The following is a 12282-nucleotide window of genomic DNA, read 5'->3' as shown; positions in this document are numbered from 1 at the left end:
ATGAAAAAATATATATAAAGTTTACTAGACAAAAAAAATTGTGCCAACATATTAATTTCTTTCATTAGAAAACGACAACTTTATTTAAAAAATATAGATTACTTGGACCCAATTATGAACAAAAAGCAGACAAGAGGAGTCCGGCGAATGGAAATTCCTGCAATAACAATCTCAGGTTTAGACCTCAGAAGCTGAATGATAAATTGCCAGGTGTACGATTTTGAAAGGCAGAAGTTGACCACCTCGAAGATGCTAAAATATAACAAAGAAAAATTCTTTATTTTTGGATACTTATTAACAACATAACTCCACAATTACAATTGTGTCATATTATGGTTTTGATGACTTCACTATACTATTCTAAAATGTAGAAAAAATCTAAATAAACAGTAAGTAGGATTTTCCAAATCAACGACTAGTAGTTTTTGTGTTGTACAAAGAAAATGTTACGTGTTCGGTGCGGAGTTCATAGTTTGGGTGGACTGATCTTTAGCTTTCCAATATAACTGCACAAACAAAAACAGCAATCCTTCTACATGAAGCTTATTATGTTGCATTCTCCTCTTGAATAGTGATTACAGTAAGAAGCGCAGAGGGCTTCTGCACAACCGTTCATTTTTCAAGATGAATGTACAGAGCACTCGCTTGTTGAAATTTTGAGCTGGATTAAAGGGTTTGCTCTGGAGATTCAGACACTCTGAGCATCTCGGGAAGCCGTTGCATCTTGTTTGATGTTCCTAAGTGATGAAAGGCACCAAGTTAATTATCAGCATTTTGTTTTTCAATGTGACCGCTCGGGTCCAAATCGACTCTGTTATGACATTTGCTGCAGAGGGAGCCTGAAATCCTGCCTCTCCGTGTTTATGACACTTGTGGTTGCTTTGAAGTCCAACAAGACTTTCATTAATTTCAATCCGTTCCAGTATTCTGTTTTCTTCTCTATTCTGAAAAATTCAGATTCACACAATACGTCTTTGAAGAGCACCAACTCCAAACTGATCGATTTCAAGGGACAGTGAGGAAATACACAGTGGGCTCCGATAGTCTGAGGGTGCTGGTGAAAATGCTATTGCTGTGTTTTTATTATCATATCTTTAATAACTTTTTAATTTGAACAATTTGTATTTTTTCCACAAAAATGTAATAGTTGTTTTGTTAAAAAAACAGTTAGTTATGCTACAGGTGAAGCACAGTCTGTTTTAAAGACCCACTATTTCAAACTGCATTGAAATGTGCGTCTTTGTGCAGCATATCGATGTTATTTGTAGCCTACTAAAACTGGAGATTAGGAATTATATTCACTAAAACCTTTTAAAACAGCCAGTAGCATTTCATTTACCTCACAGCCTGCAATCGGTTGAGACGTTGCTGTGCAGAATGATGTCATTAAAATCACTGATTCACTGGCAGATGTGAGTTTTGGATGCTTATATCTTCTAAGGGCGAATTTTATTCATATTTGGAGCAAAACCTATACAAAGTATGAACGTAAAAATATTTTTGGTTCCAAAACCAACAAAAACCAACAAAATTGTTTTTTTACAGGAAAACAATCATTTAAAAAATCATATATATTAAATTGATGTGTGCACGGTCATCTAAACTAGAAATAAACCTTTTGCTTTGTTCGTCGAAATGCATCATTTTTGCATTTATTGTAATAAAAATTTGGCATTTGATAATTAATGTGTGTTGCTAAATTGTCTCTGCAGGAGTTAAAGTATAGGCAACTTCAGCTCGTTTCCGTGGCAGAAAATGCTTCAGGGATCATTGGTTTGCTGCAGCACAATGACATGAGTTTGCGGGGGGATGTTGTTGCCGGCATCAGCTGCCATCTGGACCCTCTGTTAATGCAGCGCAACGCAGTATGAATTATGTTTCTTCAAAGAAATACACATTAGGGATTTGTAGTCATGATAAGAAAAAAGTCAGACCAATATGTACTGTATTTAAAGACACATCGCAATAAATGGGTACCATTTTGTACAAATGATAATTATTAAGCACAGTAGCACAATGTGGCTATTAGTCATCAGTCATAATTTTATAAATCTCTTTTTCAGACATCGAAATATAGTTCAAAACTCATATAGTATTTTTGTGATATTTTATGAGACCTTTTGTCTTTTTGGGGAGTTTGATGGCTTCAGGTCTGAAAATGTTAAAGCTTTTCAATAGAAATGATTTTCAGAGGGCAAATAACTAATTTTGACACTTTTGTATTCTTTTTTTCTTTCTAAATCATTCTAAATGTCGATGGATTAACCACAGCACAGTTCCTAATTGATTCCTTACTAACACACCAACCAAGACATGCATTTGATGTCTAGAAGGTGTTTTGCCAAATGCCAATAATTGTGAATTCTGTCTTGACCTCCCCAAACCCAGCCGCTCATCCCTCTCTCTCTCTGGCATTATAGATTATTCAATTAACACGCTCAGACAAAACACGCTCAAAAACACACACACAAACACACCGAGTGATGTGGCTAGCATGTTGCTATCAGCTCCAGCACAGATGTGTGAATCCATTGCCAGCGCTGGCATTCAAAGCCCAAGCCACTTGTGAACACCAGACCCCCTTTAGCTGTCCAAATATGGAAATGTAGAATTGTGTGTTTTGTCAAGGACAAAGGGCAGGCTGACAGAAACACAACAATAAACACAAATCAACAGTATGCGCGTATGCACAAACAGTTAGCAGACTTTGGCTTTCCTGCTGTCTTCTTCCTGTGATATTATAGCAGGATGACACTACACGATATTTAACATCTGAACTGATATTTTAAATACTAGGAATCAAACGTTTGCAAACTTCGGCTGCAGAGAAGAAATTGGCATCGCTACAAAAATCCCTGAAGATCACATAGCCTTGACTACCAACAACAAACAGGCAGGGAAACAAGCATCCTATTGTCAGGTTGGGTTTCCACTTCCATTTTTAGAGCATCATACACAACATCATACACCTGTTTTGTTAACCAGATCAGTCAATTCATTAAAACGACACATAAGACTTAACTTAAAGGTGCTGTGTGCAGGGGCGGGCTGGCCATCTGGCACACCGGGACTTTTTCTAGTGGGCCGCAAGCGCATGAGTCGAAACGCAAATGCATGGGCTGAAACACAAAACCGCATTAAAAAACGGACGGATTAGAAACGCGAATCGGACAGGTGCACGGAAAGCGAATCCAGACAAGCAAAGCTCCGCCGCAAACAGCCCTCCCAATTTGCAACCTCACCACTAGATGACACAAACACTCTATATTGCTCCTTTAATAAAACAAAATTAATTAACACTTGTAGGTTCGGAGGGCAAAAATAACTAATAATAATAAATCCAGCCTCCCTCTCTTTCTCACACAAAGCTATCATATGGCTTTATTTCAAATTAAATAGCCTATGATACAACGTGGACTAGTGTTGTTTGTGTTCATCCATCTTAAACATTAAATCCTCATCTCCATATGGCAAGCACCGTTTCCTAGAAAAAAAGCATAACTTTGTGTTAAGAAAAACACGAGAGCAAGTGAATAATGACAGACTGTTTACACTAGGTAAAAAGCTGTGTACTTTAATATAGGCTACTTTGTAAGTCAAACATAGACACATTTACCTCACAGATAAAGGTTGCAAAGTACATCTACTTTGGCATGCCTGGCACATGACGGTGTAAAATGGCATGCTTTAGGGATGAGAGGATGGAAAGGATTCAGGATTTTTCCAGCTTGGTCTCTCGTGCATTTAAAAGGCCATATTTTCGTTCCTTTTCCTTTTGTCTCTTTCTGTCTCAAGCACGCGCACACTCACAGAGTCTAACAAAAAGATTTAAACCTCAAAGTCTCTTAATAGATGCATTTAAAATGCACATATAGGGAAACTATGTACAGTATATATCCATAATGGATGTATATATTTTACATTAATTAAAAAATGAATGAAGTCTCAATGTTCAATGCTTACACCGTGTCTATACTAGATGCGGCAAGACGATGCGACGCGACACAAGACATTAGAGCGCATTTATCATTTTGTCCACACTGGATGCGGCATGGACGACAATCCCATTAGAACAAGCCTTGTGTCATGACTCATGTCGCGTCCCACCGGTCGCGTCCAGTGCAGACACAGCGTTATAGTTATAATATTTAAAAAGCTAAATATTCAAAATGATCTCTTCTGTTCTTTAGATTTAGTAGAGAAATGTGATTTCTTTGGTGTATTTCTGTTTTCTGTTTACTTTTCTATTTACTGTATAAAATATTTTAAATGTTTATACATTTGAATTATCCACCTCGAAAAGAAGTTACACATTTATGTGAGATTGTGTTGAAAAATATGTCATTTGTAAGTACTAACATTACTAAACAGATTTGTATTTCATGTTTTAATTTGATTCAGTACGTTTTTCTTCAGATGATAATACGCTCACATTTTTTCAAACAGCTGTACATCTGTCAGTACACTTTTAGAAACAGACATCAGGTGGTCAAATTTCAATTTGTTCAATTGGCATCTGTGGCAATAAATTACTCGACAAATTTGAATATGAACAGCCAGCAATCCTGTATCTGTTCTAGTTTACAGACACTGCTCATTCACCTTGTCTGTTCGCAGCATCTTGCCCATCATCTAATGGTTTCCATGCCCAGCACTGGATTGCTCTGCCTTTCAATCATGTCAGAAGTGTTCAGTGGGATGCCAGATACACATGCTCATTCTTCCAGTATGTGACAGCGCTCAGACTGGATCACAGCTGGACTGTGGAGGCCATACAGATGGACATCATACATGGCAACCAGAGTGAAGCTCTGTGGTCCATGACTAGGAAGAAGGAGAGAAGGATAAAAATGAAAGAAGGAATAACATAAACAGAAAACTATCGAGAATCAGTGCAAGTAGGAAGTGCTCTTCAAATTTAGTTTTTAGATTAGTGGAACCTAGAAAGCACAGGGATTCTAGAAATTTTGCATTTCAGAATTCCTCTAACTGTTATTCCTCTAAACATAGTGCAGAAGATTGTGGTTTGATACCCAATGAATACACATACAGATATAATGTACACCTTGGATGCACTGTATGACCTTTACGTGACCCTCCCTTCCACATTGTTCTAAATTATAGACCACTGCCTTCCTCCCACAAATCCAAACATTTCAATATCAGCCAGTTCTGCTAGTGGCATCAATGTGAGATATATGGCATTTGGAATCCTGAACTGTCATGAATCAGTTTTATATACTATATTACAAAGATTTAAAAAAAACATATTTTATTATTATTGTCCATTTTTATTAGAGAAATTAATGTCTATTAAAATGTTTTTTTAAATGATATATGTATTATATAATTATTATAATATTTATAATATTATTTTAATTTAAATTATGTAATTATAGACCACTTCGAATGACAAAGTTTTTTAACATTACACACGGGTTTGAACAAAACAAAGTAATAAAATAAAGATTGAATTATCTATGTGAGATTTAAAAATAAAATAAACAAAAATAAAACCGGATGTGCCTCTGGACCAGTGTCTACATTGTAAAAAAACTTATATTATAAAAATTATAAAATATAATTTATCATTAAAAAAAAATTACAAAAACAAAATAAATTATATAGAAATAAAACTGGTTTTGTCTGAATGTTTTAAATTAGTTATGTGTAGAAATAAAATGGTAAAATGTGATTATGCCAACATACCAATTTCTTTCATAACAAAACATTTTAAGATTTATTTATTTTAAGATTTTATTCAAAAATATGTTTTTTAACTAGATGACTTGGACCAAAGGTCGAAAAAGCAGGCTGCAAGATCCCAGAGTAGATGAGAGTTCCTTCAAAACTCAAGAAATATATATTCCAAAACATCATTCCGTAGTTACATGTATGTTCTTCCACAGTTTTGATGTGTTCACTATTCTTAAATGTGAAAAATTGTATAAATAAATAATAAGTAACTGACCCCAAGTTTTTGAATGCAGTATATACAAAATATGTAAATTCTCACAGTAACACACTACGATATGTTCAATAGGTACAATATGTTAAGATACCTGTGTGCCCCTATTCCCACATGCTCCATAAGCTCAACCAATTACACCCCCTAGACTGAGAAAATCTTACAGTTTCACGTTGCAAGCGGTTAGCGAGTGATCTGTAGGCATTTCATCTGAGGCCAGGTGTAGTCCGAACAAGGTAAAAAGAATCCGCATCAAAAATGGCCTTTAGCCCATTGACTGAATTCTTTGCATTATTTGATATTCATTGTTTGACTATTCCATACTTTCACCTCAAAATAGATCGAATCATTTCCTTACTTTGCTCATAAATTCATCTGAGAGCTTTGTGCATAATGCTTCATGGGAGAACGAGACGCTTTAACATTTAACCGGGGCAGCCCGGTCCACACAGACCAGAATTTATGAAACAAAAAATGAGAGTGAACAGAAGAGCTGGACTACGAAGAATAGAGAGTGTGCGTGTCCTAGAAAATAAGGAGACGGAAAGATAGGATGGGGCCGAGAGTAAATTGGTCATCTGAGAATGGCCAAAAAGAGCCAGACGATGTGAGAAGGAGAGAGAAATTGATTATCTGGTCTCTGTGTGTGACAACACTTGCAGCAGCCAGACTAAATCAAATGCCGTCATTGGAGCGAGAGGACCAGAGAGCTTGGCGTCGTACAGTGCGAGGGACACTCGATCTGTCATACAGCATTCACTTTCACATTCATCAACCTTCTCCATTCTCTGCTTTTCATTTAGAGTAAACAGATGAAGAGAGATCAATACGCAGCTACTCGCAGTAAAATTGGTGGAGGAGAGAGAGAGGAGTGCGGTCGAAATGCGGACATTAATACATCGGGCTGCAACGTAGATGACATGAACGGACAACTACATTCACAGCTAATGGTCGTATGATCAGAAGGGAATGAGGTATGGTATTATAAGACAGTGCAAGGTGTCAGTTTTAGAGAGAGACTTTACTGTAAAGAAACAGTTCACCTAAAAATGAAAATTCTGTCTTCATTTACTCACCTCAAATCTGTATGAATTTCTTTGTTATAATGAACACAGAGAAACATATTTGGAAGAATTCTTGTAACCAAACAGTTCTTGGCCACCATTGACTACTATAGTTCACTGCTATGCTTTATAAATTGAACACAAACAAATATTTTTGAAGAATGTAGTAAAGTAAAGGGCACTTTTGATATGGCAGTTAGTCAATGGTGGCCAATTGTTGTTTGGTTACAAGCATTCTTCCAAATATCTTTCTCAACTCAAGAGGGAGAAAATGATGACAGAAATTTTTACCAAAAACCAACCTGCTATGCATTCAGTAGACATTTTATCCAATGAAGCAAAATACAAGGTTGATCAGTACACATACATATCAAACCAATGACCTTGTTGTCTGTTATGCTTTTCTTCATTTTATGAACAGAGTAGTTCAAGCACACAAGAATAAGTGTTTTCATATATCCCCATAATAGATTAAAACATGCATTAAATAGAAACACTGGTACTCTCCTTGAAGCTTTGAGATGGAAAACTGAAACATTTCAAACCATAATGGCACAACAGCTGGATCTGTTCAGTATTCCTTCGCGCTTTAGATGTAATTGAAAGTAGATGAAGCGTCATTTAAAATGGATAGTTCAGGGGCTCTCTGGGTAATTTCCCCCATTAATGAATCTGCAGATTATTTTCAGGGCAAATGAACCGCGAACGCCACAAATGTATTTATACATGGTTCACTAATTAATCTGTTAAAGTTATCATTTCAACATAAGGAAACTGGTATATGGTTCCACCTCCTGCCTCCACCTTAGATGGGAGATCTGACATTTCCCACTTGCTTTTATCACCTCGGCGTCTCCATAGATGGTTAATTGCTGAAACCTTCACAAAAAGACTAATACAGTTTTTCACCTTCACAATTTGTTTATACCTTTTTCTTTAAAGGAATAGTTAACCCAAACTGCAAAATAAAGTGACACACACAAAAAAATATTTTGGAAAATGTCTCTGATTTGGGTTTTGTTTCCATAAAGTCAATGGGTCCAATGTTGTTTGGTTACCAAGGACCTTCAAAATATCTTCTTGTGTTCTGCAGAAGAAAGAAACTCATTTAGAATGACATGAGAGCGAGTAAATGTTCCAAAATAATGCCCTTTTAGGTGAACTATCCCTTTAAGTTGACAGGTTTCATCTCTATTAGAGATACAATAACCAGCTGAATTTATATGACAGCAGGCATTTACAAGGTCACAAAGAAAGCCGAATCTTCACGAGAACATGACAAGTATCTCTGACAGACAGCTGTCGTGGCGAGACACCGTCACACGGCGCACAACGGCAACTTTCACTGCCGTTGACATAAACACATTTAAAATACGTCCCATCCCAACCTCTTACCTTCAGGGGGTCACCTGAGTCAGGTTGAGTGACAGCTCTCCCCATCACAAGAGGTTTCAGCGGAGAGAGTGAATTTAGTGGAAAGATCGACTCCTCCCCGGGGGTGGTCAAGGCCTCACTCCGAGAGAAGACTGATATGAACAGAGAGTGACGAGGGACATATGTCTGAGAGAGATAAAAAACGTCATGAAAAAACATAAGCAGCAGAGGGGAATACCGGAGGAACTTTAACACAAAGCAGTTCTGTCCCAGAAGACTGAAGGTTACACGCAAGACTTACCTGGGTGGAGGGATGTGCCGCTAAAAAGGAATCAAACGGAGGGATGGGTTTGTTTTCTTGTTTTCCACACGGCCTCCATTTTCCCTTAAGGCTTTATGGCCGGGTCATTGTTATGGTTTGACTGTGGAAATATGAATTATTGATTAAATAGGTTTATTAAATAAAAAATCAAGCATTTAACTAAAGAATTTGTTCATAATTGGTCTTTCTATGGAAAAAAGCTTTATAATAAACTTGCTAGACAAAGTCATAACACTGAACACTTTTATGCGACAATAAAATAATGCAATAAGCACTACCAAAACAATAGAAAATATGACAAACACTTCGAGGTAAATGATGATTAAAATATAAATATTAATTTATCTATAATTGTCTTCGTAATTCTTTTATATATTTTTTGGAAACTATGAAATTTATTGCATATTAAATAAATAGATTAAAATTGAATTAAAATTATATTTTAATGTAAAAATATTGTAGTCATTTCTTTTGTTAAGTAATATAGTCTTGAATTGAATATATTGTATGATTTGTGTAAATTAACGTGACAAAAAAAAGGAAAATAAACTAATTCAGACTTTGTACACTTATTATGTCACTTGATTTTCAGCCACTGCCAGTTTTTCCTAAAGGCCTCATGCCTGTATCATTGTTCTTCTAAATCTGACTTCTTGTTCGATATATCTCCGAGACATTTATCCAATAAGATCTGGCTGTGAATTCAAGATTAATTAAATAATTAATTTATTACCGCTTACAATATCAAGTTTGGCATTCTAAATTTGATCTCTGTCAGCGTGAACGTGAAAGAGTTGTATACAAAACAAAAAATCCACAATCAAGTAAAAATGGAGCATAATCCCAGAGTTTGACATTTAATCGCACTCCCAGGCATTTTTTCAGGGACGAGCAACAAAAACACACAATACACACATAGGGGTATTTGTGAGGTGCGGATGTAATTCATACTTTCAAAACCAACCAAGCAGTAAGCAATCCGTCACAGATTTCCCATCAACACATCATCACAAGCATTTGCTTTAAAGTGGATTCATTGTTTCCCGCACCACTCCTCAACGCACACAGATTCATCCGATCGCCACGGAGTAATCAGAGCTTATAAAGCATGACCCCCTGATGGAATGTAAAGGCAGTGCTGTGCTCCCCGATGTTATGACTGCAACAATAATGATATATATGAATCAGCAAGCCAGAAAGACATTTCTGCCATGGCACCAGCACAACCACCAATAAACTCAAATACCAAAACCATTAACAAGACTGAGCACTGCTGTCTGCTAGAGAGGAAATATGATGGAGGGGGGAAAACAAATCACTTTGTTTGTTCATGCCGGGCTGAAACAAAAAGTGACTTTGCGTATTAAGAGGAATTGCAGAGCGGAAGGTTGCTAGTGTGTTGACGATGGGCTTTTTTACTTTTAGTTAAATGAAACTATTGAAAAGTTTATTTTCCTGGTGTAGTGCTTCACAGTGGGCATCTCATTGCTTTGCAGAAGTTTTATTCTCTCAAGTTGATAACTAATGAACCAAATGTATCTTGACATCCCATATTATTCTGTCACGCTCTGATCAGACTCACATCTGAACTGTTAAATAATTGTTTATATCTACATATGTAAATAAAAAAGTAAGAAATGAAAAAGTGTGTCATCAGCATAAATTTCAGATAGTCACAGCAACAAAGCTCACAAATATGACGGATGATCTTACATGGAAAAGGCATTATCTTTTCACACATAATGTGCTATAAATGATTTGTTATATATATATATATATATTCAGTGAAAGAGGAAAGGATGCATATATATTATTTAAATTGTATTCATAAAGATTTATGTGCTTTGTATAGCCAGGGGCCTAAAACGTATTCTACACCACCACAAGATTCTCTTTAATAATGTTGTTTGTATTGCAGCTCTTGTGTAAGCGGTCATTTGGATTTAATTAAGACTATATATTATGTATTTTATTATGTATGCAGCAGGAGGCTGCTAAGATACTACTAAACTGGGTAAATAAGTGTGATGGCAACAGCTTTCAAGTAAAACAATAAAACAAATCTAAAAACATTATTTTGTGAGACACCGCTGACATATCCTATAGAATTTGCAATTCCCAAACCCTGACGTCAGGATCACAATGAGATTTGGGGTTGAATGATAATTTACAGAATGGCACATTTTATCATTTCGCCGGCTTGCAGGCATGCATGGGTGAGTTGTTGTCTCCTGAAGGATTATATGGGAAGAAATCATTTCATACTGTGATATTGATTGATTTTTATCTTTGCCAGCTCTGTTGCCAGCGTCCTTCTCCAAAATGACCTCTGGAGAAAAGAGCAGTTTGTTCTTTCTGGACAAAAATGAAACATCACTCATCACAAATAATTTAAATAAAGCACTTTCTAATCTTCTTAATTGGCTATTAATCAGTTTTTTATGATGCTTACATAAATAATTCATAAAATTCATTATATATGTTACATGCGATGCTGTAACATTAACCACAGTAAATACTGTGATATTGTTTAACTATGTTTAAGGGAAAATATCTACACTCTCTCTCAACTGGCTTCCGCTACCTCATCAAACATACTATAAGGGAAAACAATGGCTCGGCTGGCGAGACGTTTGCAAAAATATTTTAACTTTTTTTAAAACATTTAGTTACATGAAACAAAATGAACAAACATGGCTATATGTAAATGAGTAAGAAAAACGCCACGAGGACGCGCCACGAGGCATCACGTGACTACAAATGGCAAACTTGCTTGAGGTGATCACCTTTACGGCCTGCCGGAAGGGTACTCCTTAAAGAAACGTAGGGGCTCATTTTCATTTGGGAATACATTACACGCAAGAAGCGTGCCCTTTGGTGCACTGCGTTACAGGAGCGCAAAATGCCAGTTGGAATTCGAGGTGATCGTTTGGTTTCTTTTTTGCCCTTGCGCGTCACTTGCTCTAGCTACGCCCACACCGAAAACTGCACTTGCTGCTAGTCGATCAGTTTATGTACCCTTCCTCCCCACAGTGGTGAGGGTGAGGTGTTAGGGGAGTGGTTAGGATTGGGTATGGGAAGGGGTTAGAATCGGCCAATCGGACAGCCGCGTTATTAAAGGGGGTGCATAAATCCAGTAGGGGTGCATTTCTCGGCACGACACTGGGAGAGACGGATTGTGGCGGTATGGAAGTTTTAAAGCCTATTCAATTAATTTACTCTGTTTAGTAAACCTGGCCCTTACTGTTGGATGGACTAAATGCACTTCCTACTAAAAATCAGAGAGAGAAATCAATTCTTGCATCTATGGAATTCAGAATATGACCGTGTTCAAACAGAAAACTTAGAAAACGAATTAAGTTGCTACACACATAGCGCAAAGACTTTTTCGCTTCATATAACCTCCTAACCAGAGAGCAAAGATGCACCCCACGACAGAAGCGTTAATTAAGATGTACAGATAAATGTGTGGCCCTCACTGTGCAGATCCAGCACCATGAATTTAGCTCGTAATTTGCCGTTCACAGATCTTTGCACGTACTTACTGCTTATTT

The 12282-nt window shown here is 36.7% G+C and overlaps 1 long non-coding RNA gene across 1 annotated transcript; it reads right to left on the bottom strand.

The window, feature by feature from the left end:
• Positions 1-259: 259 nt before the first annotated feature.
• On the bottom strand, positions 260-8540 carry LOC306904571. Its single transcript, XR_013787654.1, has 5 exons — positions 8428-8540; positions 4603-4824; positions 3617-3815; positions 2478-3484; positions 260-737 (listed from the first exon to the last, which is right to left on the bottom strand). It is a non-coding gene; the product is annotated as an uncharacterized lncRNA (long non-coding RNA).
• Positions 8541-12282: the final 3742 nt, after the last annotated feature.

This window comes from Barbatula barbatula (assembly GCF_947034865.1).
Source record: "Barbatula barbatula genome assembly, chromosome: 2".
Classification (NCBI taxonomy): Eukaryota; Metazoa; Chordata; class Actinopteri; order Cypriniformes; family Nemacheilidae; genus Barbatula; species Barbatula barbatula.
The sequence above is the reverse complement of the archived record's forward strand: the minus strand, read 5'-3'. Positions and strand labels throughout refer to the sequence as shown.